The 27,443-nt window shown below is 38.1% G+C and overlaps 1 long non-coding RNA gene across 1 annotated transcript; it reads right to left on the bottom strand.

Annotated features, from left to right (window-relative positions):
• Nucleotides 1-48: 48 nt before the first annotated feature.
• LOC122348372 lies at nucleotides 49-19,566 on the bottom strand. The gene is made up of 3 exons (XR_006251319.1): nucleotides 19,461-19,566; nucleotides 1,574-1,610; nucleotides 49-155 (listed from the first exon to the last, which is right to left on the bottom strand). It is a non-coding gene; the product is annotated as an uncharacterized LOC122348372 (long non-coding RNA).
• Nucleotides 19,567-27,443: the final 7,877 nt, after the last annotated feature.

Here is a 27,443-nt window from a genome sequence, read left to right on the forward strand (position 1 = left end):
TGAGATGGCGACAGACTAAAGCTGCCAGATATAGGGTGAAGCCTGTGGTATATATATATATATATATATAGTGTGTGTGTGTGTGTGTGTGTGTGTGTGTGTGTTTCTGAGGTGACCTGGACCCAGAGGGACGAGCAGAGGCAGGAACAGACAGACTGCAAAAGAAAAGATGAGACGTCTGAGTCAGAAGAGAGAGAAATAACAGTACAGATAAATATATTCGTTTAAATACTACAAAATTAAATCTTTTATTAATTTATTTAAATTTATTTTAACTTAATTTTATATAATAATTATAACAATTATTATTATTGTCATTAACCTGGGTCACCAGCTTGAGCTTGTTATTAAATGACACATTTCTAACACTTTAGACTAAAACCGTATGACATAACAAAACCAATAAATCAGTTAAAACAAATAGATAAAAAGGGAAAATTCTTAATTAAAAATTTTTAAATATTTCCTATTTTTCTTTCTTTTCCCTAAACATTCTTATTTAGTATTTTTGTCTTGTTTTCCGGCTTAAATTTGTACAAATTCTTACATCAACATACATTTACTTTAAAAGCCAAATTATAAAATACGTTTTTTATTTGAAAATTAAAAATAAATAAATGAATCAGTGTGATGGAAAAAAAAAACCCACTATATTTCGAACGTTCCTGTAATGTATTGTTTGGATATTAATTATTATATTTTTGTTTGTTTTAATATGATTTGGACTAGGTTTACGTAATTCACACGAAGGGCCGCCACAGCTGTTGTGTTGCGATGCGTTTTTGCTTAGTGCTGTGTCGAGAAGAGAAACGGGGCATAAACATGGAGGCTGAGTGGAGGGTTATCCTTGGGCTTATCATGTCAGGCCATACAAATTCATTTCATATTCAGTGGAATGGCTGTTCACTGCAGGGGACTCGCTGCACTACCTATCCCGCTCTCCCCCCTTTTCTCTTTGATTTGCTTCATTTGAGCTCTGCTGTCCCCGGCAGCTTGTTAGAACTGCCACCTCACAGACCGGGGCCCCCTGGATCAAGAGAGAGAGACAGAAAAGATGGAGAAGATGCTAAGGGTTGGGGAGGCCTCGCCGAGAACGCTGTCACAAGCCAGAGGTGAACGAGCACGGATCCCGAGCGGAGCGGGAAGGATTGCTGAGCAGGGCACGCCATCTACTGATAAAACCCTGCTACTGAATCACAAAGACAAACAGGAGCGTGACAGACTTTCATCTTTTAAGGACATTTTTATACCGCTTTAATCAAACTATGTCGTTGTATACGTTCTTTAATGAGTTTAGGGGCCATGCTGAAACTTGCGAATCCTGGTCAACTGTGCTTGATGAACTATTTTATGGGTTTTTACCTATTGAAAGTTTTTTTTAGTTGCAAAAAAACGTATTTACATTACACTGTTCCTCACAGCACAAAATTCAATTACATTTGTGTAAAAATGTCTTTTTCCTCTTCTTGATATAGCCAATTTATTTGAACGGATTAGATATTTTATCGCAGGTAAGACGGGAAGCGCATCATTATTTTCTCCGTTTTTCATCTGTTACTGTATGTGTACTCACCATGTTCATTAGCGCGGCATCACACCGGTACATCGGTCTGCGTGCAAAGAAACACAGCCTTATTAAAGCGGGGATTTCTTCACAAAAAGCTTAATTGTAAAGTAAATCATCTGAAAATGAAGAAAACCTGCAAAGACAGAACAAGAGAGGCTGAATTCCTCAGCTACGTGCTCCTTTTTTATTATTTTTGACAAGGTGCAAAAAAATGATCCATTTAGGTCAGAGGGACAAGAGACATAACTGCCTCAATTACCCATAATGGCACACATATGTGGCAGCCGCCTCCATTTTACGTGAATCAATCTAAAACGTTCGGATTCGTGCCTACATTAAGCGCGGGGAAAATACTTGGTCGTCCGTCAATCCAGCGGAGGGTCAGAATCGGGAATGAAATTTTGCTAAAAAAAATCTAAAAATTATTATATTCCAACCTCTCTATTTGCCAAGGTCAGACTCATTCATCACAGTGGGGTGTGCTGGGAGACCGGACGAAGGCTTGAATGCATAATGACAGAGGACAGGAGGTGTGCCGAGGTGAGGATGAAGGGGGCACAACAAGATACAGACTCCCCACCCTTTCTGAACCCAGCCTAGATGATTAGATGTCCAGACGCGGGATAACCTTGGGCTGGAGCGCTTAAAATGTGCCGAAGGAGATGGAGCTAGACTTGGATGTGGACAGAGACGGGAGGCTAAAGCTATAAAAAAAAATGTGTATTTTCAAGAGGAAATCAATACATAAATATATACATAATATTCAGTATTTAAACTGAGATAGATTATATATATATATATATGAATGATAAAAATATCACTATCAAACATAAAGCAAGGCACTATAACTGAACCCCTCACCATCCCCCCTTTGTAGACCCCATGAAAAAAATAAATCTAATTTTCCCATCTCCGCCACCAAGCGTCATTTCCCTCCCGCAGGCTCCCCCCACCACCATCACCTTCCTCTTTTACTGCGCACCCCTCTTTTTTTTTTCTCTCTGAGCAAGGCTCCATTTTGTAATAAGTTCTGATCAGTGTTTCTACCAATTTGCATTCTACTGAGGAAATGGAGGAACATCCCTGATGAGGGGGAAAATGGAAAGAGATAGTGAGGAGAGAGAGACAGAGAGAAAGAGGGAGACAAAACAATCAAATATCCAATTGAATGAGTGTGTGTGATGGAACGGAGGGTGTGGTGTGTGTGTGTGTGTGTGTTTGCGTGCATCTCCGTCTGCGCGTGCGCAGGTGTGTTTGTCCATTTCCTCCGTGAGGCTGTTGGAATGTCAGGAAAGCTCATTGTACTATTTGCTTATTCAAATTTAATCAAACAGCTGTGCTGAGAGGGAGGGGAGATGAATGTGATCATCAGGCTGATCGCTCTTGAACTGGAGGTCTACCTGTGAGCCAAACACAACGGGAAAAACACAAGCACCCACTAGCTCTTGCCATTAAACACGTTTGTAATGCTGTGGCAGAAAGTACTGCCCACCGCCAAAAAACACTGATCGCTGATTTGCACCTCAATTTACACCATTGTACCAATGTACTACCATTTTGAATACGTAAATACATAAATGTAGGTATGAATATGGTGGTCATCGTTTAGTATCACAGCAGGGAATAAGTTGGTTAGTTGCCACTGATTCCTTAAAATCATCTGTATGTTTTACAACTTAATTTAAACTATTATAAAATCATACATGCATATATATTTTATTTATTTAATTTATTACGCACACATAAAAACAAAATAATAAAAAATAAAGTAGAAAAAAATAACACCCCTAAATAGCATTAATCAACATAATAAAATTATAATATTTATTGGTTGATTGAAAATTGTATAATATAAAAATCTGATATGGGTATATTTTGGAATAATTTGATATAAATATAATAAAAATTAATCCCACAGATTGTTTCATTAAAAAGAGTTTGCCTTTTAAACAAGGTAACATGAGAAACATCACCATATATTATTATTATTATTATTATTAGAATTTTAATTATAATTTAATTAAAAAATATATATATTGTGCTAATGTGTGACCAATGCCAAGTGCCAGTTTTCTGTTATTTTTGTCTCATAAAACAATTTTTAACATATGCCATTAATAAGTAACAACATAACTTTAATGACTCATGAATGAACTCTTATCATATTTTATTTGCTGCTAAATGGTGAAATTATATAACATTATTCATCCTCGAAAATATTCTTGTAGAAGCCATGACGTAAATATTTTCTTTAGGTTAGGTAGCATATTATATCTGTAAAATTCATCACATGCACATTGCGTTACAAATACCACAAACTGAGATGTTTAAGCAAGGTTCGATGCGTTAAATCAGAAACGTATACGCTGATATAGCCCAATCATGTCTATCGTATACACTGATAGACATTAGGAGTAGATTGGAGGTGGCTCAGGGTAGTTTTGGTGATAATGTTAATGGGTGTTCGAGGCTGTTCTCAGGACTGATGAGAAAGATAGAAAAGTTAATTACAGCCTGGCTGGAGCGACCCTTCCTTTGTCTGTATACAATACATTTTTCATTTATAGTGTGGAGATCAGCGGTTATCTCCACCTCTGGAGGGACAGTCAGAGAAAAACAATTCTCTCGCACAATTTCTCCATCCAATTCCCAACCATGCATTTCTGAGCAAAATTAATTTCCGTGACTATCTAATAAATCAGAAACAAGCGATTGCTGTTGATGTCAATCCAGATGGACACAATGAAATCTCCCTCTCTGTTCGACAGCGCTTCGCCCCTGGCTTTTCCTCTTTCTCCTCTCTTGTGCTGCAGGCTGCTGCGTCACACAGATAGCGGGCTCTGATTCCCTTCCAAGCAGACATTATGGGTGAAAATTCACAGTCTTGCATCAATCCAATAATATACATTCAAAAATGCACAGCATGTCTTCTCACTTGATTGTTGAAGCCGGTCTGCCAGCAGCGCTTTATCATAGGATTATAATTATTCATGGCCAAATATTTTGTATTGCATGCTTCATTACACACGGCTTCACTTCGGGGCGAGCGAATTCAAAGTAGAGCGCTAAGTTGCCATCCTCCCATGGAGTCCATATCATAAAACGTACTGCAAGGCAACCTGAAAACACCTAAAGATGTGAGAATATGAGCCTAGTTCCACCCAGCCGAGTGCTTTCCTTCCAGCAGGTGAGCAGCAGGTCCGTGGACGCGATGCAGGAATAAAAGAGAGGTTAAACGATGCTGCCGTAACACATTGATCTGCCTCAGATCCAGAGTCAGATATCCCCAATCCCCCTGTCCACACCGCCATTACAGAATTAGCCTAACTGCTGCCTCACCATGGCTCAACAGAAAGGCCACACTGAATACTTCTCCACCGTCTTATTGATTTTCACGCCCAGAGACGCCGCGCCCCCAAAGGCCACTGAATTACAGGCCATTTTACAGGGAATTACACCAGTGCTGGAAACTTTACAGAGATATGGGTGTCAGGGATCAGTCACAGTACGGGCCCCGCAAACAGCAACTCTATCCGACCTCTACTACAGACTCACACTGATCTTCCAGACATGAACAAAGCAGTCCAGCAGCTTTAAACATTTAAGATAATAAAGTGAAAGTACCATTGCCAGAGTACATCTTTGCCACTACAGCAGCCACCAACTGTAAAAAAAAAAAAATTACCACCGCGAAAAACTGCATTAAATGCGCTTGTAGTGTACTTCAAATCTTATACAAGTGTATTTTTAAAAAGTTGCTTGCGCGATAAAAACACCATACTATAGTATACCGTACTATAAACTATAGTTTAGATGATTAATATAATTGCAATTAACATAAATGTGAACTAAAATGCATTCCATTGCAATTAAAATGAAATTGGGTGCAAGAAGACATCACATTTAGTTCTCAATTAAGAATATTCTTTTGAATTATATTAATTTCTGAATTATATTATTTCTGTAATGCTACGCTTTATTCAGATTAACGGGTTTACTACACATGATATGCTGGGTCACTCAAACAAACAACAATATGGGTAAAGCCTTAATAAAATGTAAAATAATTAAATGGTAAACTTAAATATTAACACTATTATTTTAAGATCACTGTACAAGCTATTGACTGCTCCGTATATTTTTACAGATTTTTTTAAAAAGACATTCTTGTGTTTGGAACAACATAAGGATGAAATAAATTTTAAATTATAGCAAAATTCTCTCTCTACGTGTGACAGAAGAAAGTATTTTCACATCGAAAAAAATGACATGCTCCACCTTTCGAGAGAGTTAAAGTAGGCATGAATCCATTGGCACTTGTCAGCGCCTCATCTTCCACTCCTTTTTGGAAAGTTTCAACAGCAGTTAAGCAACAGATGCGTTTATAATGGCGGCCATATGAGAGCTACGGACGCAAAAAACACAAACGTGTTTCCCATAAACCCTTCCAAAAGGCTTTATCTGCATCATACGGTGCAGATTAAGCATTACGGTAATCAGGTCACCCTGCAACTGATCGCTGGGCTGTAGTTGAAGGCCTCGCTTCAGCGCACCTCCCATGAAGACGAGACACAAACATTCTGCGATTCTAATATGCATGTAGTACAGGCTGGCGTTAGATTCGTTGACAAGTGGTGACATGCGAAGCATTGTATCGCAGTGCTGCTAATGTCTGTGTGTTTCTGCGCGCCAACGAGCCTTTCTGATTTTATTTACGTCTGGGGAGGGCGTTTGATCCGAGCTCTGAAGCGCCGTTTACAACGGCGTGTGTCATGTCAAAAATTGTGTGAGGCAAAAGCCCTGAGGATAGAGGTTAATTCAGGGAGGGGAAAAAGAGGCTGCTGTGCCTCTTTAATGTGATAAACAAGATGAAGCTGGAGAGAACTTGACATGTGTAGATTTTACATATATACCGTTGATAAGTAGAATGACATAAAACATTGACAAGTCTTATTTTTGTTTCTTTTGAGTGAATGCAGAAGGCGGCAAAGGCCCGTAAGACATGCTGAGTGAGCCAGAGGGACGGCTCAGAGTTGGCTGACTAATAAAAATCTCTTTCTCTCTCTTTCTTTGTCTATCTCTCTTCCCTCTCTGTGGCACCTGGCAATCTCAGGCAGTGTACGGTTACATTTCATTTCTTCTCTAGCTTTGGCTTGTAAAACTCTCTTGGTGCACCGGCTCACATTGACCTCAGTGGAGACCCGTAAACATGAAAGGGCCTTTATCTGTTCCAGGTGTGTGAGCACTGACATCGTGTTAGGATGCGCGTGTTTGTGTGTGTGTGTGTTCATTTACAAACACAGAGAGAGAGTGTTGCATATTTTACAGGAAGGCCTTGTTTCTTGACTAACACCTACATTTTAGATGATAAATCACATGCTATATATAGTCTACATGTGCAACACTGTTTTTTAATAAGGAGAGAAAATGCTGTTTGCTCAAAAAAACTAAATCTGAAAAATTTTAAAATTCTAATAATAATAATCATCGTTACACAAAAACAGCCACATGTCATAAAGAAAAGATACGTCACAACTTTTGAGTCTACTAACAATATTTAGAAAAAAGGTTTATTAGATATGTATATAAATACAGTATCACATATAAATACTCTCTGTGCAATGATTTAAGTTCATTATTTAAGGAACAGATAGCTCATCTCAACATAGTTGTATACTCCAAGTTTATATTGATCTAATTTACAATTAGATCATTCAGTAGGCCTAGAAACCTACTGATAAATTTTGCATACTATGTCCCTATCCATCCATCTGAAACAAATTAGAGTGCCCTTAATTAACCATATAGCTTGGGATGGCGGTGAAGAGTGCACTTTTTGGACCCTCACAAATCATCGCTAGGCGGTGGCATGAAGACTGACAGCGAAACAGATAGAAATCAAATCATCTTTCAGAAGAACATTTTTCATGGAATCTCAATCCTGAACCAATCAGGCCACACACAAACCCACAATCAAGCTCTGTGGCTCCTTACAAGGGCTGATAAAATTTCAGATAAGTGATGGCAGGTCGAAGCAACCCATCCCATTTTTCAGCTTTGTTACTTTTTTGCTAGACTCATTATTTCACCCGTTCGGGGACTGGACTGTCACACACAACCCACGTTTGATATATGAACATCGGTCCATCACTAAGATCCCCTCCTGCCAGAGCCAATGAGTTGTGTGGGTATGCGGCAGAGAGCGGGCTGCCTCCCCGCCATGAGCAGACAGAGACTGATGGTTCGAGCTGGATGTGGTGAGGGGGAGCAGGGGACTCTGCTCTGGACAGGTTACAAATAGGGCTGAGAGAGTGAGGAGCTCAACCTGAATAAATGCTGATCTTCTATTGAGCCTCTCTCATCCACTAACTGTCATTGCAGCCCAGCTGCGGTAGCATTAGAGAGACTCAATCAGTGCTGTAGAGAGTGAAAGGGGAGAACTAAAGCGGGCCTCAGACAAAGACTTGGGGAACACCACACAAATAACACAAACCACAATCACTGCAGTCTTTGATGATGTAACACACCATAACCTATTAGCAACCAGCAGATCTAAACAAAAGTGAGCTTGGCTGAGATAGAGGAAGGTAAAAAAAAAAAATGGTAAATGAAATTGGCTAGTGCCGTGCATCATTTCCTGTTCTTTTGCTGCCAACCCCAATGTCTTTTTGCCCCACAATCAGTGTCAGTGAGAAGCGGTTTGCAAGAAACACTGATCTAACGTAGTGGCAGAGCCCTGTTCCTACACCCTTTATCTCTTCAGGAGATGGAATTCAATATACAAAACTCCCATAATGCAACTGCAGCATGCTTGCAACGGAGAGAAGGGCAGGGTTGCCAGGTAATTGGTTGGCGGTGGACGAGCACAAGGTAGGAGATTACCCGCAGAGGAGTGGAGTGGATGGGGAGGGAGAAAGAAGGGGTGTCTTGACATCCCCTCCAGCACCCAAACCCCTACAACCCCCCACAACCCCCATTCACCGACTGCCCCTCCCTCTCTGTAACGTACAGCCCCCACTGTACCCTGAATGCATCTGAGGCTCCTACTCAGCTTCAGTAATGATGTGTGTCACACCGCAACCACCGCAAGAAAGGGGGAGCTAGAAAATGGCTGCACTTTTTTCCTTTTCCTCCATTTAGACAGAAACCAAACAGGCAATAATTGGCAATAATCAATCAAATGCATGACATTCATTTTAAATCTCCCCAGATTAGTCATGATCGGAAACTGAATGAGATCAAGGAGTAAAAATGGTGAAACGTAAATGTTGTCGAAGTGGTAGCAGCCGAAGAGGCGGAGCACACGGGAACCCTGTTGGTACGCCATTTGCCTCTTTCTACCCGAATAAATCAAGCGGAGAAAAGAAAAACAGAGAAAAGAAAGAAAGAAAGGAAAAAAAAATGAATTTCTCTGATTTATTTATGATGCAATGAAGGCATGTTGAACGCATCAGAACAGGCAGCAGTGGTCAGACTGTCAAAGAAGATGAAGTGTCTTCATAGTTGAGCAGGCGAGGGAGAGAGAGAGAGAAGAGCAGAGCCTGAGGTTGTGTTGTGGCAGGGTGTTAACCATCTCGCTTCCACACACCCCCAAACTACAGACCACCAGAACCACCATAGGCTGTCTCATCAGCACATACCCTCAATCTAACACATGGGCAAAGTAAGAGATACAATAGACATGTGCTGATAAAAAAAATCTGAAATTGGTTCGATGGACACTGACCACCGCCGATAGTGATAGTGCAGTTTCATTTGAGAACGCAGCATTATTACTCGCAACAGGCATGAAAAACTTTCGTGGTTTAACATTTCGCCTCAGAGAGTCTTGCGCAAGTAGGGCTGAAAACAGATGAAGCACTGCAGACATTCAAAGTCATCATGTTTATTTTAGGATGCTTCTTAAAGGTGAAACCCTGAAGAAGAAACTATTTTTGAATCAGAACGTCCTAAACCTCAACCTCAACTTTAGGATGTTCTGATTCAGAAATAGTTTCTTCAGATTCTGTAATAGCAATTTCTTTGATTTTCCCAGATTCATGCACTGTCAGGAAAAAAAATGTGCAAAGATTGTATAGAGGGATACAACAGCTTGTCAGTGAGACAGAGTTATAATCATTAACCACAAGAAAAAACATTACAATAACGAGAAGATTAATTATTTGTATTAAAGTAAAATGAGCATGAACTAACATTAAATTAAATAAAAGTTTATGAATAATATTTCTTTCATTTTATTTTAACTATTTACCAAGGTAATGTTTCTCATATTCATTTTAAGATCAAGTTGTAAAAAACAAACAAAAAAAAACTTTAAAAAAATTAAAACTTAAAACATACACACACACATACATATATAGATATGTTTTCATGTTTTTAATATATATACTGTGTACTGTATATATATATATATATATATATATATATATATATATATATATATATATATATATATATATATGCGTGATTGTGTGTGTAAACATGAAACTTTTTAAAAACAAAAAATTATAATTAAGATAAAATTAACATTTATTTTAAATATTAAAAATTCTAATTAAATAAAAACAGTATCTAATTTATAAGTATATAACCCACAATGAACGAGACAATGCTGTGTTGTATTAACACCTAAAAGGTGCATATTGGTACTACATATCCTTGAAGTGCTATTGTGAAAGTACAATATTTTCAAGATATCAGGGAAATCTGACTTTAAATGAAATGAACACCGGAAGCTAAAACAGGTTATGAGACGGAAAACATTATGCAACAATGAATGTTTCAAAACGTATTACGCGTAAAAGTTGCCAACGTGGCTTTGTTTAATGTGTGGTGTTTTCAGATTGCTGCAGCTCCAACACCTCGATGATCTAACATTTCGTGTTGTGGCCAAATTAAAAAGAAAAAAAAAACAGTAACAGCAGCTGATGTTATTTCCAGTCAAAACACATTAGCAATGTTGGAATCGTTGCTCTTGTGCGCTGCACGTGTACTCTGTCATTCCATGAATACGCTTTGCATACTGTGCACTGCATACATACATGCTACACGCTGCGGAAACAGTGGTGGTATGACCATACATTATTCTGAACATAGTCTAAATGCACGTATGGAGAGATGAGCAGGTTTATGTTAAAGACAACATCGCCCTCTGCAGGTGGAGGACAGAACGCTTGGACTGACAGAACCAGAACATGCAACCACAAAGAGGCCACCGGCACACACATCTAACACTTAAAGAAAGAAACTTAAAGAACGAGAATTCAAATCTGACAATCAAATTTGAGAAGAAATACTTGAGATGGCGCGTAAGTGTGGCCTTCTCCGAGCTAGCTGCTAAACAACATTAACACTAACAAACTGGAAGTACCGAGATGTTTTCAGAGTTTGCAGTAGTTGCAAAAATCGGAGAACCTAAAAACCACCGAAATAAGCAACCAAAAGCAAAAAGTCCTTTGCTTCGTCTAATTCGACCCTAATTCCGTCCATTTTACCTCATCATTACTGGACGAGAGCAATTTCCACTGACAGGCTAGCTGAAATCACCTTTGACGAAACACTCATTTTTACGTAACCACTGCTCTCTCCTCTCTGCGCTGCTCATCCCAAGATTTATTAACAGTTTTCAACCTGGCATGTATTTGAAAAATACCAGTGATTTCATATAATTTAATGGGCTGCAGATGGGCCAGATTCAAACTGCTCGGTCAGAAAATACAGCCCAAAATTGCTGCGCTCTCTAATATTGCCGGCACTCCAGGCAGATGGGAATAAACCGGAATGGAGCACAAATGTACTTTTCATATTTGCAGGTCTGCTGTGAATCTCCACCTCTAAGGTGATAAAAATTGGACGTCTGCGGCACGGATTCAAATAAGTCGGAAAGGCACGGCACACATCCATCTTAATGCAGGGAGGGGGGCAGGGAGCGAACGAGAGCAAAAAGGACTTAAAAACGGATAGTTGTTAGTAGTTTTTTTTGTAAAATTGCTCTAATTTTCATTCAAATGTAAACAAGCTATCCTCTTTGAGACGTGGTTTCCAGGTGCAAGAATTATGACATGTCTCAACACTAATAGTCATTCTCGGCTCTCCATGCAACCATTGCATTATCTCCCAGCGCACAAAATGGCTTCCTCCCCATAGAGCAGCCCGCTGACCCGCAAAGACACAGGGGGGTTGGATTTGAAAGATCTCCTCCATCACCTGCTCCTCTGTTTCATGTGTCGCATTACAGAAAATTCCAGAAATCAGCTTGACTAGATTGGGTCTGAAGCAAGCCCTTTGATACCGCCGTGCGTCCTTTCATCTCTGTGAACGGTTCCCTTCACTTTAGTTTACCAGAACAACACTTTACACACTAGGGAGAATACCCTTGAAACTTGACAACCAAGCTGCCTTTCTTCTGAGCAGGCGCAGGGAATATTGGAGGCTTCTTTTCAAGTTATTTTCCTCCCCAGCAAGTTTTAGAAATGCAACAGCGAGATGCAAGAACGTCATGCTTTAGTTTTGCGGATACTTTTTTTTTTTAATATGCAAAGAGACTTGGGTTCAATCACACACCGGAATGAGAACTGACCACGTGTGAATGGATTTGTGAAGTTTGTCATAATGTCTTGTTACACAAACAATAAATGAATTACAAATATTAATAATTAAATGAATGATTCTTGGAATGTCAATTTACAGTTTTTTGCTAAATTATAAGATATCCTGTTCTTTTTCACTTCCAAAAACTGTTCATTTAATGGTATTTTGCTGTCCAGTTTCCTGTCACTGTTTTTCAATGTAAGGGAACTTAGAGTTAAGCAGGTTCTTTCTGTAGGGTTTTTTTTACATTACAACTGATTACTATGTTTTTTTCTTCTTTTTAACCCCTTTAAATATTTTTTTCAAAATAAAAGTCATGTTTTCTAATCAACAGGCAGAGAAAATAAAATAATAATAATAATAATAATAATTATAGAAAGGTCTCTTTCAAGCCTAGTATGACTGTGTGTCAAGGTCAAAGCTTTATTAAAATATGCATAATTTAATAAGGCAATGTTAATTGTCATGTGATGCAACTCCCCAAAAACATTCAATTATTTAATCATTCGGTCCCACTTTATATTAAGTGGCCTTAACTACTATGCACTTACATTTAAATTAATAATTTGGTACAATGCACTTATTGAGTACATCGTTTTACATTGTACTTATATTTATAAGTACAAAAAAAACTATATAAGTACAAAAATACCTATATGTAATTAATTTCTGTAATTACATTATATACATTATAATTACACTGTTGACCCATCCCTTACACCTTAACCCACCCTTAAACCTACCCATACCTTCAAACCTGTCCCTAACCCTACCTGTATCCCTCCTCAATAGCAGCAAACGTGTTTTGCAATAATATGACCACAATAAGTACATTGCACTTATATTAATGTGCATAGTACATAGTAATTAAGGTCACCTAATATGAAGTGTGACCAATAATCCATTATTTTAGTTTAATAAAAAAAAAAAAGAAATAATTTATGAATTACCCTTTTTTTTTTTTTTTTTTTTAGGTCAGCCTCATTGAGAATCAACTTCATGCAAATATACTCCCTCTATTTTAATGACACTTGTGGTGCTACAATTCCATATTTTCCCCAAAATTTTTATCTCTTTTTTTTTCTCTGGGAGCGAGAAATGAGAATTCACACACTCAAAAGCAGGTTTGATAGATTCGCACTCGAGGACTTCAGAGGGACTGAGAGGAGCTTTCTCATCTCCTGAGCAAGCTCTCCATGCATTTAAATCATTTCTAACCAGTTATCTGAAAGTTCATCTATCGATCACTATCGTCAGATATTACCATTCGGCTCAGAAAATATGAATTTGATAGGATCTTCTTTGCTTACGTTGGCTCTTTCTTTCCTCTCAAGATTTATCCCGAGATTGACCTGGTGCTTTCTGCGCTTGTGTTATTGAACACCTGGCAGCTGAGCCCTTTGAGTCGACTGATGCCTTTAGCAAGACCGCTCAGACTCCAGGGTTATTTCAGCAGGATTTCCTTTCAGTAAGACTCTAACAGTGCAAATACACATTATACATAAAAATGCAGCCAAATAAACTAACAAAGTTAGAGGATCGCGTGGCATCAAAGAGGGCTGACGTTAAACCAGACCTGACCGTGAGCCAGGCCTTTGTGTGCAGTACCTGGAGAGATGTCTCAGGGCACCTCGCAGCTTTTTCATGGGATTACACAGAGAACTTTGAAGCCCCAAAACCCACCTGGTCCAATCTCCACACCACCGCTTGTCCATTCACTTTGGATGATAGCAGATCAGGGGATGAGCTTCCTTTTAGCGAGTCTTTTGTGTGCGACACCAAACCAGAGCTTCAAAAAAAGTCACATCACATACATCCGATGACATGCTGTAATATACAGAACTGAATTTCAGACAGTGGTAAAGACACTTGTGAGCGAACAGTTCAAATTCAGCATTCAGATTTATCTATGGGGGGAAAAAAGGCTCTTCTGCTCACCAAGGCTGAACTTACCTAAATAAAAACTAAAACAGTAACACATTAATTTAGTGAAATATTATTAGAATTTAAAATTACTAGTTCCAATTTGATTTAAGGCTGTCAGTCGATTCAAATTTTGGTCTCAGTTTATATTAGGTGGCCTAACTTCTGTGTACTTACATTTAAATGAATCATTTGGTACAATGCACTTATTGTGTACATGTTTTTACATTGTACATTTTTTTAAAATACCTATATGTATTTACACATGTAATTATATGTATGTAATTATATTTACACTGCTTTATTTATTGATTTTATAAATAAAGCAGAAAGTGGTGGTAAATGTCTTTATGAGTCATTGATTCATTTGATTCATTCAAACCGCTGGGGCCTAAGTTAACAATTATATTATATTATTTATTATTATACTATATTATTTTTTTTGTTGTTGTTGCACCATTACATTCTTTGAAGGTAGGTATGAACTAAATGATTATAAAAGCATCTGGTCAGAAGTAATGGTTTAAATAAAATAGCAAACTGAGTAAAGCGCATCGATAGCATTCCAGTGTAGATTTCATAGAATCGCACCTCTCTTCTGTAAGACGGACCCATCGTATTTACCTTATTAATTAAAATGCAAGTTCTGTCTGTGTATTTGAAGTTTTCTTCTGGATGATTTAAAATAAAGTTGATATTATGCGACCAGGCATTACTTTACGGAGAACTTACAAACTATGTCCTGCCTTACGAACAAATGGTGCAACTGAAGTAATTACAAGTGTAGTTACAAACTAGCTAGTAGTTACTAAGCCTCTGGTGTGGACTTAACGTTCTAATTTAAGCAAGAAGTTAAGAATGGTTGGTGCTTTTAAATCACTGTTTCATTCATTCTAAACGCTATATTGCTCTCAGACGCACAATAGTTCTCAGACTTTCAGACCCAACTGAAAGCCTAGTTGATGTTATATTTCTATCTGTAGACAGAATTTTAATGCTGTTTGTGTTCTTCAAGATCGGGCATCTAAAAGGCCACCCCTGATTTCGTGGGTCCAAATACAGATCCACTCTCACAGACAGCATCCATCTTTACCACTCGGGTGACCGCTGACTCTTTTTCGAAATGAAAAAATAAGTCAGAAATAGAAAGCGGCTGCATGCGAATGACCAAAGCCAGAGCAGAGCCAAATGTCAGCAGAGCTACACATAGTCTCCAGCAGCCCAGAAAGAGCAAACACATGAGTGGGCAGGACCCTGCATGAGAGGGCGGCAATTCTACCTTCAAGGTGGGATGAATAATGAATGGGCTTGCGATGGACACAGAGAGAGACCATCAATATTTCACATCTCTCCTCCTCTAATTTCACTCTCGCTCTCCCAGACTGCTGCTTGCTGTCCCAACACAAATCCCGAACTGTTGCTGCTGAGATATAAAGGCGGTGTGTGTACACAAACCACCAGCACGAGACACGCTGTGATACCTGCACTGATTTCTGCTGAAATAACATGTCAGCCGTTGTTATGATGTATACATATAGCTTGAGTAGAGATCCAGTAGAAAGTATGTAGTATGCAGAAGTCCCTTGTGAAAAAGAATTGTTTGCTTGTACTAGTGGATATCATACAGTATTTTACTAGAAAGCCACAAGTTTATGTAAGAGGCACTTAACAAGTACATTTTATGAAAAAATCTGTCCCATTAAAAGTTTTACTCCGATCTATTTTAAATTATTATTAACAACATTTTGTCTTTCTTCAAAAAAGTGCATGTTGATATTTGGTCTAACATACTAAAGCATATATAAAACGGATTTAATTTACCAAATTACATCTCCTCATTACAAACAGTAATAATTTGTAATGTAATATATATATATATATATATATATATATATATATATATATATATATATATATATATATATATATATATATATATATACACACACACACACATACACACACACACACACACACATGTATATTCGTACGTACAATAAAAGTCATTATAAAATATATGTAGTTAAGTTCAGAATGCTCCAAAGTTTAGCTATATTTATTATGAAAGTGAAATATATCACATCAATTTCATATATACATATTTTAAGTATGCTTTAGTCTATGCCTACTTCTTTTCACAAGGGATCGTATGAAATAAAAATTAAAAAAGGGATCTCTTTAATAACTCAACTAACTTTTCTGAGGTATAAAGATTAAAAGGGAAAATAAGTTCCTAGTTTTTCATATTCATATGAAGTCTCTTGTGTCTGCTCCAGAGTTTCAGAAAAAATTACAACATCGGTGTCACAAATAGTGCTAAGATTTGCCTGTTCGTAGATTTCAATGACTTGAAAAACAGGATTAAAATACATGGTTCAAATTTTTTAGTTCAGGCATTCGATACATTTGATAATAACATGAATGAATGAATCTGCAGTATTTATTAACCGAGGTTCATTTATAAACACTAATACATTGTAATACATAAGTATTGTGTTTTATTAGTTCATAAAACTTTCATTTATTTATCTTTAATTTTCCCCTGCCAAGTTTCAGGTGAAACAGCCGTGACAAAGTTGACCATGACGTTTAGATGAAAAATAATCAAGAACTCCATTTAGTCTCCCAAGGAACGAAAAAAAAACACCTGGGACGGGTAATAAAACAAGCACTTGGAAGAGAGTTTGGAAAGATGTTAAATTAGAAGTCACGTCATTTATCTGAAGGTATTACGCTTCCCAGCACAGGCAAAACACTCAGCTTGCATTTAGGAGCCTGTCAGTATCAGCATAATCGAATGTAAATGAATGCGTGCAATCAAGCTAAATTGGATGCACTCAAACTTAATTTCTTCACTTTCTCCCCCATGAACTCATGTCCTCACTAATGACCACATTAGATATTCTTATGCTGTGCTTTGTGTGTAAATCCAATTGTCATCCCCATTTCATATAGTGTCACTGTCCTGATTAGCCTGCAGACCTCGAGACAACAATGAGAAGCGCCATGCTCACTGAACCTGCCACCATAACGCACACACACTCGTCTGATCTCATCACACTCCAGCCTGTCTGAGCCGGGCTGGCGGCCACCTCAATTCTACTGATGCTAGAGTCCTTTTCGCACAGACTGAACTACTGAAGTCTCTGTGAAAGACGAGAACAAAGAGGGCAGAGGAAGGGTAGCCGGGGACAGAAAGATGCAGACTGACATGCTAAAAACATAAGGGTCAAAATCTCAAATTTCAAAAAGCCAACAAGCTGCTCGGCAGAATTCCCCAGACATTCATTAACGGCTAATCATGCTGTTACACACTGTCGCAAAGCTCTGAAGGTTAACCAATCAATATTCCTCAAGCTTGGCGTTCATTAAAAAGCATAGCGCACTGAAAAAAAAAAAAAAAACATTCACTCACGGCTACAAACCCAAAGTTTTTGGCCCATTCCTTATGCAAAGGTAGCCGTACAACTTTAACAAGCTTAGAACACGCAAAAGTGTCACAGGGCTATTTTCATGGGGCTTTTATTGGTACGTTTTTGACTTTAAAGAGAATCGTTCTTCACTGACAGACATTCAGAATTAGCCATACTGACAGAATAATATAATGGAAAGCGCAAATGGAACACTTCATTCTTTCGTTGTTTTCTTCTATTTTGTTTCTTCTATTTTGAAAGAAAAACAAATTGTAATTTGTTTCAGCAACGATGCGTTACATTGATCAATATATCCTAAATATATTCTATTTTACAATTATATTTAAAAAAAATTACTAATTTACCAAAATCCTACGTAAAAAATGTTTTCCACAAAAAAATTAAGCAGCACAACTGTTTTCAACACTGTTTTCAATGTTCTCTTCTGATGGAAGGGTAAATAACGTAAAACGTGGGCTGGTTTTGTTTTTAGACATGGCAACCCTGCTTGGTGAGAGTTGAAAGACATTTTTTCACAAAAATGTAAACTTTATACACTATAATGACAAAGCAAAAAACTTATTTGAAAAAATTAATTATTTGATAAACTTTTTTTTTTTTTTTCTCGTGGCAATTCAGTTTTTGTGTTTTCATTATGGTGTATGAGGTGCAGACTGTTTAAAAAACCAAAAGAGGAGGGGTATGAATACTTTTGCAAGGCACTGTATACAGACTTAATGTATTTGCACAAACGCATTTCAGAAATTCTTGCCTGACACCTTTGCACATAAAAAAATAAATATGACCGAAAATGTAATCCATCATTAAATTCCATCGTTGGCAAACGTACTGATCACAAAATCAGAGTACAAAAATGTCAGACTCGGTGTGGAAGGATCTTAGACTAGGCTTTTGCCAGATATTATAAATTGCAATATGGCCAAATATGATTAGCACCCAGATCCTACTGTTGTAAGCTTGTCTACCAATTTTATTTTCTGCAATTTAGGGTGTACTTGCTCCTCCTCTTCCCCCACCTCAACCATTCTGCGTTTAATAACTCTCAAGTGGTACGTCTTGGAGTGGAACCAGCCACCCGGCAGAGGAAACGCTGCCGTCGTGCCCAGACCACACACCACGCGCAGCACAGCGCAGCGTAGAATAAGAGAAACATGGCTCGTCCGATCAAATTATGCCACGAGCTGATGATGCTAATTAGTCAGGGCAAATTTGTATTAGCGGATTATGTAATCGGCTGGAAGCGGAGCAGGGAGACGGGTGGGGGGAACCGAGTGAGCGTGGCACCAGCTATAGTCACAGCTTTAGTGGAACGCTGCCCTGCCACTTCATGCCAATGTGGGCATGAGCAATCAAGCAGAGAAGCTAGCAATCCCAATTAAACAAGAGTGGGTAATTTCGTCAGAGGAGGGGCTGGTGGCATGAGGGACCCTGTTACATGTCCTCAGGCAGCCTTGCGTCTCTGCCAATTTTAATACTTATTAAACGACGAGCCTGTACTCGCTAATGTACTCAGACAGACAGTACAACACACACACACTCATAATAGAAGGACGATCAAATAGGGGCAATTGAGATTGTGGAGAGTGGCGGAGAAATTGAGGGCATAAGGGATGGCGGCACGGCTGAAGTGGAAAAAGTTTTTCCACCTCTTCGCACAAGATTTGAACGCTAAAAACATACATAAAAGGGGTTCATTTAAAAGCGATAACAAAGTTTTGTATCGATGCAACGCTATAAAAGTAAGGCCATCAGAGCTAACAAGTGCTAGAACTGAAAAACAATATTTTTAAAGGTGTGAATTATCCTAATTCAAAAGATACGTTTTAAAAGCAGAGGAAGCAGCCCCCCTTGTCAAATTCTCCTTCATTATCTCTCAAAAACCAAAACATGGAAATATTACAGGAATATTTCACCTAAAAATTTATATTGCGCGATCATTTGCATACCTTCATCTTCTTCCAAACCAGATTTTCTGTCGTCCATAGAGAAATGTCAGTCAGGATGTTCACGCTGCTCTTTTCCACACAAAGTGATAAGAGGCTGTCCAGATCTAAAAAATAAAAAGAACAATAAAGCATAAATGTGGTCCATGTAACATATTCACTTCTTTTTCTGATGCTACACAACACTGAAAACTCACTTAGAACCTTGTTTTCTTGTCATCACTTGCTTCAAGCATGCAAGAATCACAGTAATAAACAAATCTAAATTTGATTTAATGAATATTAACCCTTATGCTCTGCTGAAAATATATATTCGTGATCCCGGTCAAAATTGCTTGGCTTTTTAGAAATTGCTTATAAATCACTCATTGTTCTTTATTTGCACCCAATTGTTGAATTCAGTCTTTTTGTCAACTTGTTCTTTCAATTACCACAGGTTTTATTTTTCTTTTTGGAACTGATTGGTTGCAAGCCTCATTGATCTGAGCTTATACATTTGTTTTTGAGTGAAAAAAGCATTATACTTGTGGATAATTTTGGCAATGTTCGCTCAAAAACTGAGGTGCGTAAGTTCAGATCAATGAGGCCTGCAATCAATCAGTTCCAAAAAAGAAATACAAAAACCGTGCTAATTGAAAGAAAACAAATTGATAAAAAGACTGAATCCAATATTAGGTAAAAAAATAACAAGGAAGTTGGGAAGTTGTTATACGCTGTGCGAGGTTTTAGTCCAATGCAATAACACATTATAAACAGTATAAAAATGTATTTTAGTTTCGCTCACTCCACAACGAAAGCTTTACATTCATTATGAACAGAACAGAAGTGAAAAGTAGAAGCTGCAATGTATACTATATTTCAGTTAAGGGTCGTCAAGTGCCAAAATGCAAAACATGCATATGACTCAATCATTGTAGTCCACATCTAAAGCCATACAACGTTTTTCTGTATTTGCGTTGTATGGAAAAAAGCAGCGGGCACATTACTCCAAACGTTTCCTTTGTTTATGGGGGATAAATTAACAACGTGAGGGTGAGTAAACGCTCGCAGAAAAAAAGAAAAACAGAGAAATAAAAATATGATACGAAGGAAGGAAGGAAGGATTTGGAGAGTGAGCACCACGCTGAGATATACACTACTCTTCATCAGACCTCTTCACCAGTCCACAGGGGGCAGGAGATGTACACAGACGGGGGGGGGAGGAAGAAGAGCAGCGATCCCTCGTTCACCCCTTCCCTCCCCCTACCGTCCCCTGCATCTCCAGATCTCCATCTTTCTCTCTCTGACCCCGCAGCAGGCCGGAGCAACCCGGGCCTCTCGCTGCGCAAATGCCCTCTTCTCATCTTTCTGAGGCCATTCCTGATTCTAATTGGTTCAGATCGGGCTTGTTTCTGTGTAATCCTTGCATGTTAATACTCCCACAGTAACATTCTCCCGCCTAATGGCTGCCCAGCGAGAGGCATTTTCAACCGCATTACCTCTTATCGAGTTACGGAGCCCCACCGTTCCAAATAAGACAAATTTAATTGATCCAGTCTATAAAAATCCCACTCTGCTGTGAAGGGCCTGGTTCTAGGGATTTCTTTATTTATTTATTCCCTCTGTTTTCCCCACTCAGGCTGAACTGCCTCTGCATGTGGCGTGGGGAAATTAGGTTTATTCAACTCCTTACAAAGAGGAGGGACAGGGGAGACAAAATTCAAAAGGCTTCAAAATTAGATCAATGGTCTCAACAATCAATCAACGGCCGGGCTACTAAGCCGCCTCGCTCAGGAGGAGATGTGAAATGAACCTTTAAAACAGCAGGCGCTTTGCTCCATACCTCTGCGTGCCGTGCGGAGGCGAGCTACTAAACTGCAGTATGATTCAATGGTTAACAACATTCATCGCTCTCTCCGCTGCGCTGCCAAAATATTCCTCGACCTAGAAGGAGAGCGCACACACACACACGCGGAGGAATGCATTCGGCAGTTAATACTGTACGGACTTTGTTTTTCGGCTCCGAAAATAAGCCCGATGCGCAGGAGAGTTTAAAGAACGCAAGTTTGCGGAGCAGTTGTGATGTGAAGATGTGCGTGCATGGCCTTAATTTCACCCACTGTGCTTTTTAATCCTGTTACTGCACATTGGTCTTATTGGGCTCAATGCAACACGGCAGGCTTATCAGAAATAAATACATTCGCTTCACTGTAAGAGCTGGGGATGAGGAGTCCGCGTTTCAAAATGCTGGCCTTAAACTTTCCTGGAGAAGAGAGGAGGAAACTCTTGACCGGAATATCCAATTAATGCACGTTTATCTGGAATGCTTAATTCTGAAAGGCCAATTTTGACATTGAATGTTCAAAAACTTATTCATGGTTTACTGCTGGTCCAAGGCACACAGTCCTAATTTTCATACCAACGTTCAAATAGATAATTGCCAGTTTTTATAGTCAACAATTCTCTAAAATACACCGCTGGAAAGAACATGAAAGTGATGAGAGACAATAAGTTAAAAGACAATTTAAAGCCAAAACAATTAGTATTTTACTTTATTTGTTTTACAAGAATGTTACAAAATTAAGTATAATCTTTTTTTAGGGCACAACTTTGAATGTAATCTTAATCATAATTACCATAAATACTTTACGTTTTATGATCAACACTTTAGTTTTTATTGTGTGGGGCAAAACATAATGCAATGAAATATAATAATGATTGAGAGAAGAACAAATAAATGTTCTTTATCGTATTTAATCATGACCATGATTGTTCTAAAAAATTAAAAGTAAACCAGCGAACCCAAGTTTTCTTGAATTATTACTAGCAACACAGTAATATTGCTTTTATTAAAAAATCTGAAGGGTTTAAATTATACTAAAAGGTCATTTACTTGCTAACTATCAATCAGAAAAAAAAAAACATTTGATCGGCTTGATAATTTAAAAATCTTATAAATGTATCAAATACGATACGTTAGGCTTTCATATTGTTATGATATTCATCTTTTCTGTAAGCTCATTGTTTTCTAAATAGCAATGGACTATTCTTCTTACAGCACAATGTTTCTAATCTACAAGCAAGTTTTACTTTATTCAACTCAATGTCTGTTTATTTAGTGGGCATGTTGCTGTGTAATAAGCAGTATAATGTACATTCAGCCGGTCATTATCGCAAAATAAAGCCCTTCAGGGTCACACAAGACCTGATCACCCTGTTGGGTTTATTTTGCGATAATGATCGGCTGAATGCGCATTATCCCTTACATAAGCAATGCTTACCATATGGAGTGCATGCAGCATCTTATGCCCAGCATCTACTTTGCACAACTAAGAAAGTAACTCTGAGAGGGGGCAGGAAAGGCCATGGACCTCGTGTTTCATTGAGGAACTATTGGCACAGCAATCTACTGCCCCTTCCTGCCCTCATGACTAAAACAGAGCTACCCAGCCGACTCTCCTGCCTTTCATCTGTTCATCAGACATTCAGAGGAGTGAGAATGAGAGGATGAGAGAGAAGGGGAGGAGACATGCATAACATGTAGAGAGAGAAGCCCACTGGAAAGGGGTTTCGTAAGATCTTTTGCAGCTTCTGGTGTTTGGAGAGGCGGCTAAATTAAAATCCTGTCCATTAAATCCTGTGTAGGCGTTCGAAATCCCTTCTCCCTGACCTTTTGGATAAATTTCCATCAATCTCATTTTACGCACGATTAAGGTTTTAATGAGAGATGGGCAGTATTAATGCTGGGTTTAATCTAGACAACCTATTCTTCGGTGCTGCTAGCTAGCCTAAACGGACCTGATAAAGCTAAAGCCTGGATTTTAACAAATGCGTTTTTAGAGGTAAAGTAATATGTTTTCGTCTTAAAGCAAATTTGCTCTGATTTATTTGGCAACGTAACAGTTTGGGGCATAACCACCACAGATCCATCGAGGAGGACAAATTTTTAGACAAATTTAATTTTTCACCAGTTTTAGTGGTTCATCTGTATCCACAGCCTGGTCCTCACCCCAATTCTGAAAAATCCACAATTTGGATATTATAATTGGAAAAGCAATAGAAAAACCTGCCTCTTCCAACACTTGCAAAACTTCCTTCAAATGTGACTACACACAATTCACTGCAGTTTACAGCTAAAATGAACACGAGTACCAGCAACAACTATAATTTCTTTTCACACAAACTATGATTACGGGGCATATTATCAATTAATAAAGGCTTCATTTCACCCGGATATTTGCACGATAATACGTTATAACCTCAAAACACTTTTACCAGTGGATGATTTGTATTACTACTACATTTTGACATTTCCATCACATAACCAACTCCATATGTACGTTTTTTCTGAAAAAGTAAACTTGCTCGATAGCTCACCTGGTACAACACTGAACTTGAGATGTGGAGCCCATGAATATGAGTCCATTGAAACTCGAGTCTTGATAAAGAGCTCAAAGACTTCTAGAAGCAAGCTTCCCTGAACATTTACATTTGAAAGCATCATGAAACATGCAAGAAGCAAAGAAACTAAATTTTACTGTAGTATCACTACAGGCATGTTTTTTCCAATAACCCTCGGTCGCACATACGAACGGCAAATACTGAGATAAATCAAATAATAAAATTTATCCTTATATTACAAAACATTCTTCGATTCATTACTGCTCTGAAATTCTCACATAAGGTGCTGTGTAATGAGTGGCTGTGCTTTGCAAGCCTGTGCTTGATGCTGTTTGCTAGGTTCTTCTCGCAAACATCTTCAGAAAGTTATCAGAGACATCCAGCTGAACATGACAGCTCCTGTTCTATTCACACATTTAAGATTGCCTTCCTTTGAAAACTCAAAGCATTCACCAATCAGCTTCAAAACCCGTTCCACAATGGGGCAGTAGATTTGAGTTATAAAACACACATCCACTGCCTTCAGCTGCAGCACAAAGCACAGTGCCATCAACAGCTACCAAATTAGACCTGAAGGACAAATTGATTCAATTTAGTAACTCAACAAAACTTTTCAGTTGTACAATAAAGGACAAGAGTAAACTGAACGAATTGAACATTTTTTTAAACTCAACTTTATCTGTATTGTGGGCCCAGTGCGTGGTTGATTCCACTGAGAACATTTCTGACCGTTTCTGGCAAATTTTTGTAATCCATGCAACCAATGCCATTACCTAACATGTCCACTAATGGTAATCAGAGGTATCCGTGAGTCTAGCATGCTCTATTGTACATTTGCATAAACAATCTACATAATGCATTACCATCATCTGCATAAGTGCTTTATGCATACTTTAGGCGGTTTAGAGTCGTAAACTGTTTACAAACCATTTAATGCTCAATGAAGGTTTAATTCTTAGTTGGCTGATTTAACTTTGTTTAATCCATGAGAGAAAAATGCCATAATATATTTACCTTACGGAACAATATGTTCAAATATAGAATTGGAATTTTTTACTTTAATACTTTATTAAGGCTGAATTTATAAATTCTTACGTTATTTACAAACTATGTATATAGTAGTTGTCAGCCGTTTATAAGATCATTCAGAAAGTTTAAGCAGTTATTAATAAACTATTTCACTGTATATTTGTAAGAACCAGATTACTTATATCTGTTAATGTTGAGACTCTGCTTTATAAAGGATGAACTAACGCTTACCAAAGGATTCATAGTGTGCATTTATTATAGTGATATCCACAAAGTTCACACAAAAGTTTGATACTTCAATTAGAATTTCTCATTACATTTTTCCAAATTCTACATACAGTAACTTCATATCCTTAATGTACAGTCAACAAGGGTTACATTAGTTTCTATTTCTCTCTCTCTCCTTAAAAATATAAATTATAAATAAAAAGGAGAAACATCTTAAAGTTAATACTTAAACTATATCGGTCTCCTCGGCAATGAAAGAGAACCCTCTAAATGATAACATTTTCATCTGGGATGCAAGAATCATCTCAACTCCTCTCAGGAATATTTATGTCAGAATATTTTGTTGATTCGTATTTTTTGCCATTTTTAACTAAATCTTTTTTAGGTAACAGCTTGGATAAAAACAGATGAAAGGCATCTATCATAAGCACCATGTTCCCTGGTGCAGTAGGTAAAATCCGCAGTGAAATCCCCCTCTTTGTATGTGAGCCTGGTATGGCATAGGGCTGATCCCTGGAGAGGTAGCTCTTTTGAATACATATTGATATGACTGAGCTCCTAAGACACAGCGGGAGAGCCTAAGGCCACTTCCTGTTTATTACACATGTACTCTGTGCGTGAGCCGAGGGTGTGGAGCCATGGAGCCTCGGGAGGAGGCACAGACTCTACACTTTATCTCCTGCTGTGCCAGGCTAAAGCAGCATGTACTGCCACATGGGGCAAGCACTCTCCAAGGCCCGTGAACATGCACTGAAAGCGCTGGCGTAGGGGAAGAGCGAAGCCATTTTAAAAAGCAATCAGGGATAAAGATGAATCATCTTCTGGTGCTGCTTAGATCACTTAGAGTTCATAACAATCTAACATTCGCTCTACAACCGCGCCGCTTGTGTGCAAACGAGAGGAAATCAGGGTGACCAGGTGGCACGGATAATGTGTGCATGCTTAAGTGTGTGCGAGAAGTCATCAAAGACATCCATGATCATTGCGAAAGTCCTTCAGAATTAATGCAAATGAGCCTTCGAGAGACTGAGGGGAAGTCGGAAACCGAAAAGAGGGAAGGGGGCAATTAAAGAATGCCCAAAGCAACAATATTGAGGACAACGCTTTTCTTCTATCTAATTATATTCTACGGCAGACACCTGCCCTTTCACCCCTCGATCTCTCGGTACTCGAATGAGGCAGTGAAACGCTCTTGGCCTCTTTGCCCACTGAGACGACTTCACAGCGAGAGAGATCCAGGAGAGCACAGCTATTCTGTCCCGTTTTCAAGGGGCACAGTTACACGGAGGAGGCCAGTGCTTCATCTGAAAGGAGGACAGTGAAACTCCAGCCTGTTTTAATGATGGTCTGCATTGAAACAAGGATCTGGTTGAAATACAGAGTTCCATCTTGCCAGTGAAAACTTTACATACATCTTTATACATCTATGAAATGTTCTGAGAGTGTGTTGTAGAATACAATGAAAAACATTTAAGGTACAATACGATGCATATATTTCATATATCCATTGTGAAACCAACCTACATGCCTACATGAGGTTATCACATGTCCTCTACAGCAGATCGATGGGTTTTTGTAACAAAAATATATTTCTAGTTTTTGAATTATTATTTATTTGTATCGGTTATTTTTTATATCAGAAGTCAGCCAAGAAGCCGTTACAATTTGAAAACTATAAATATTTTTGTTACAAAAACCTTAGTTTTAATATATCCAATTTATGGAGCTTCAAAATAATGGTCGATATCAAGCTTGGAAGAGCCATAATACATATTTTAAAAACTCTGACTGTGTTTGTCTGAAAAAAAAAAAAAAAAAAAAAAGAAAGTCATATACACCTAGAATCGCTTGGGGGTGAAAAAAAATATGCTGCAATTTTCATTTTTGGATAAAATATTCCTTTTACATTATATTATCTGCAAGTACAATTTTTAGAAATACTTTTTTAAAGCAGACTTGAAGTACACTATTTATTATTTATTTATTCACTTTTTAAAATGTATGCAATTCACAAATTTGTAAAATAGAACCAAAAAAAGATTTTTTGTAACAAATCATAAAAAGTTTCTAATCTATACTAGTCAAAAATTCAAAAATGCTTTCAGGTGATACATTTTTAAATAAATTTGCTTTGAAATAGCCTACAACCGCAAGTGCACATTCAATACAGCTAAGTGCGCTTCTTTTTCACAAGGGAGACATTTTGCACCAACCACTAAGCCACAGCTCAAAACAGCGGGTCGCATTTAAATTTAAAGTATAGCATAAAGAAAAGAGGAAACTGTGCATGTCATAACTTTCACAAACATATAAACACTCAATCAAATATAGTTTAGAAAAGTACATTGA

This window comes from Puntigrus tetrazona, chromosome 7, assembly GCF_018831695.1.
Source record: "Puntigrus tetrazona isolate hp1 chromosome 7, ASM1883169v1, whole genome shotgun sequence".
Classification (NCBI taxonomy): domain Eukaryota; kingdom Metazoa; phylum Chordata; class Actinopteri; order Cypriniformes; family Cyprinidae; genus Puntigrus; species Puntigrus tetrazona.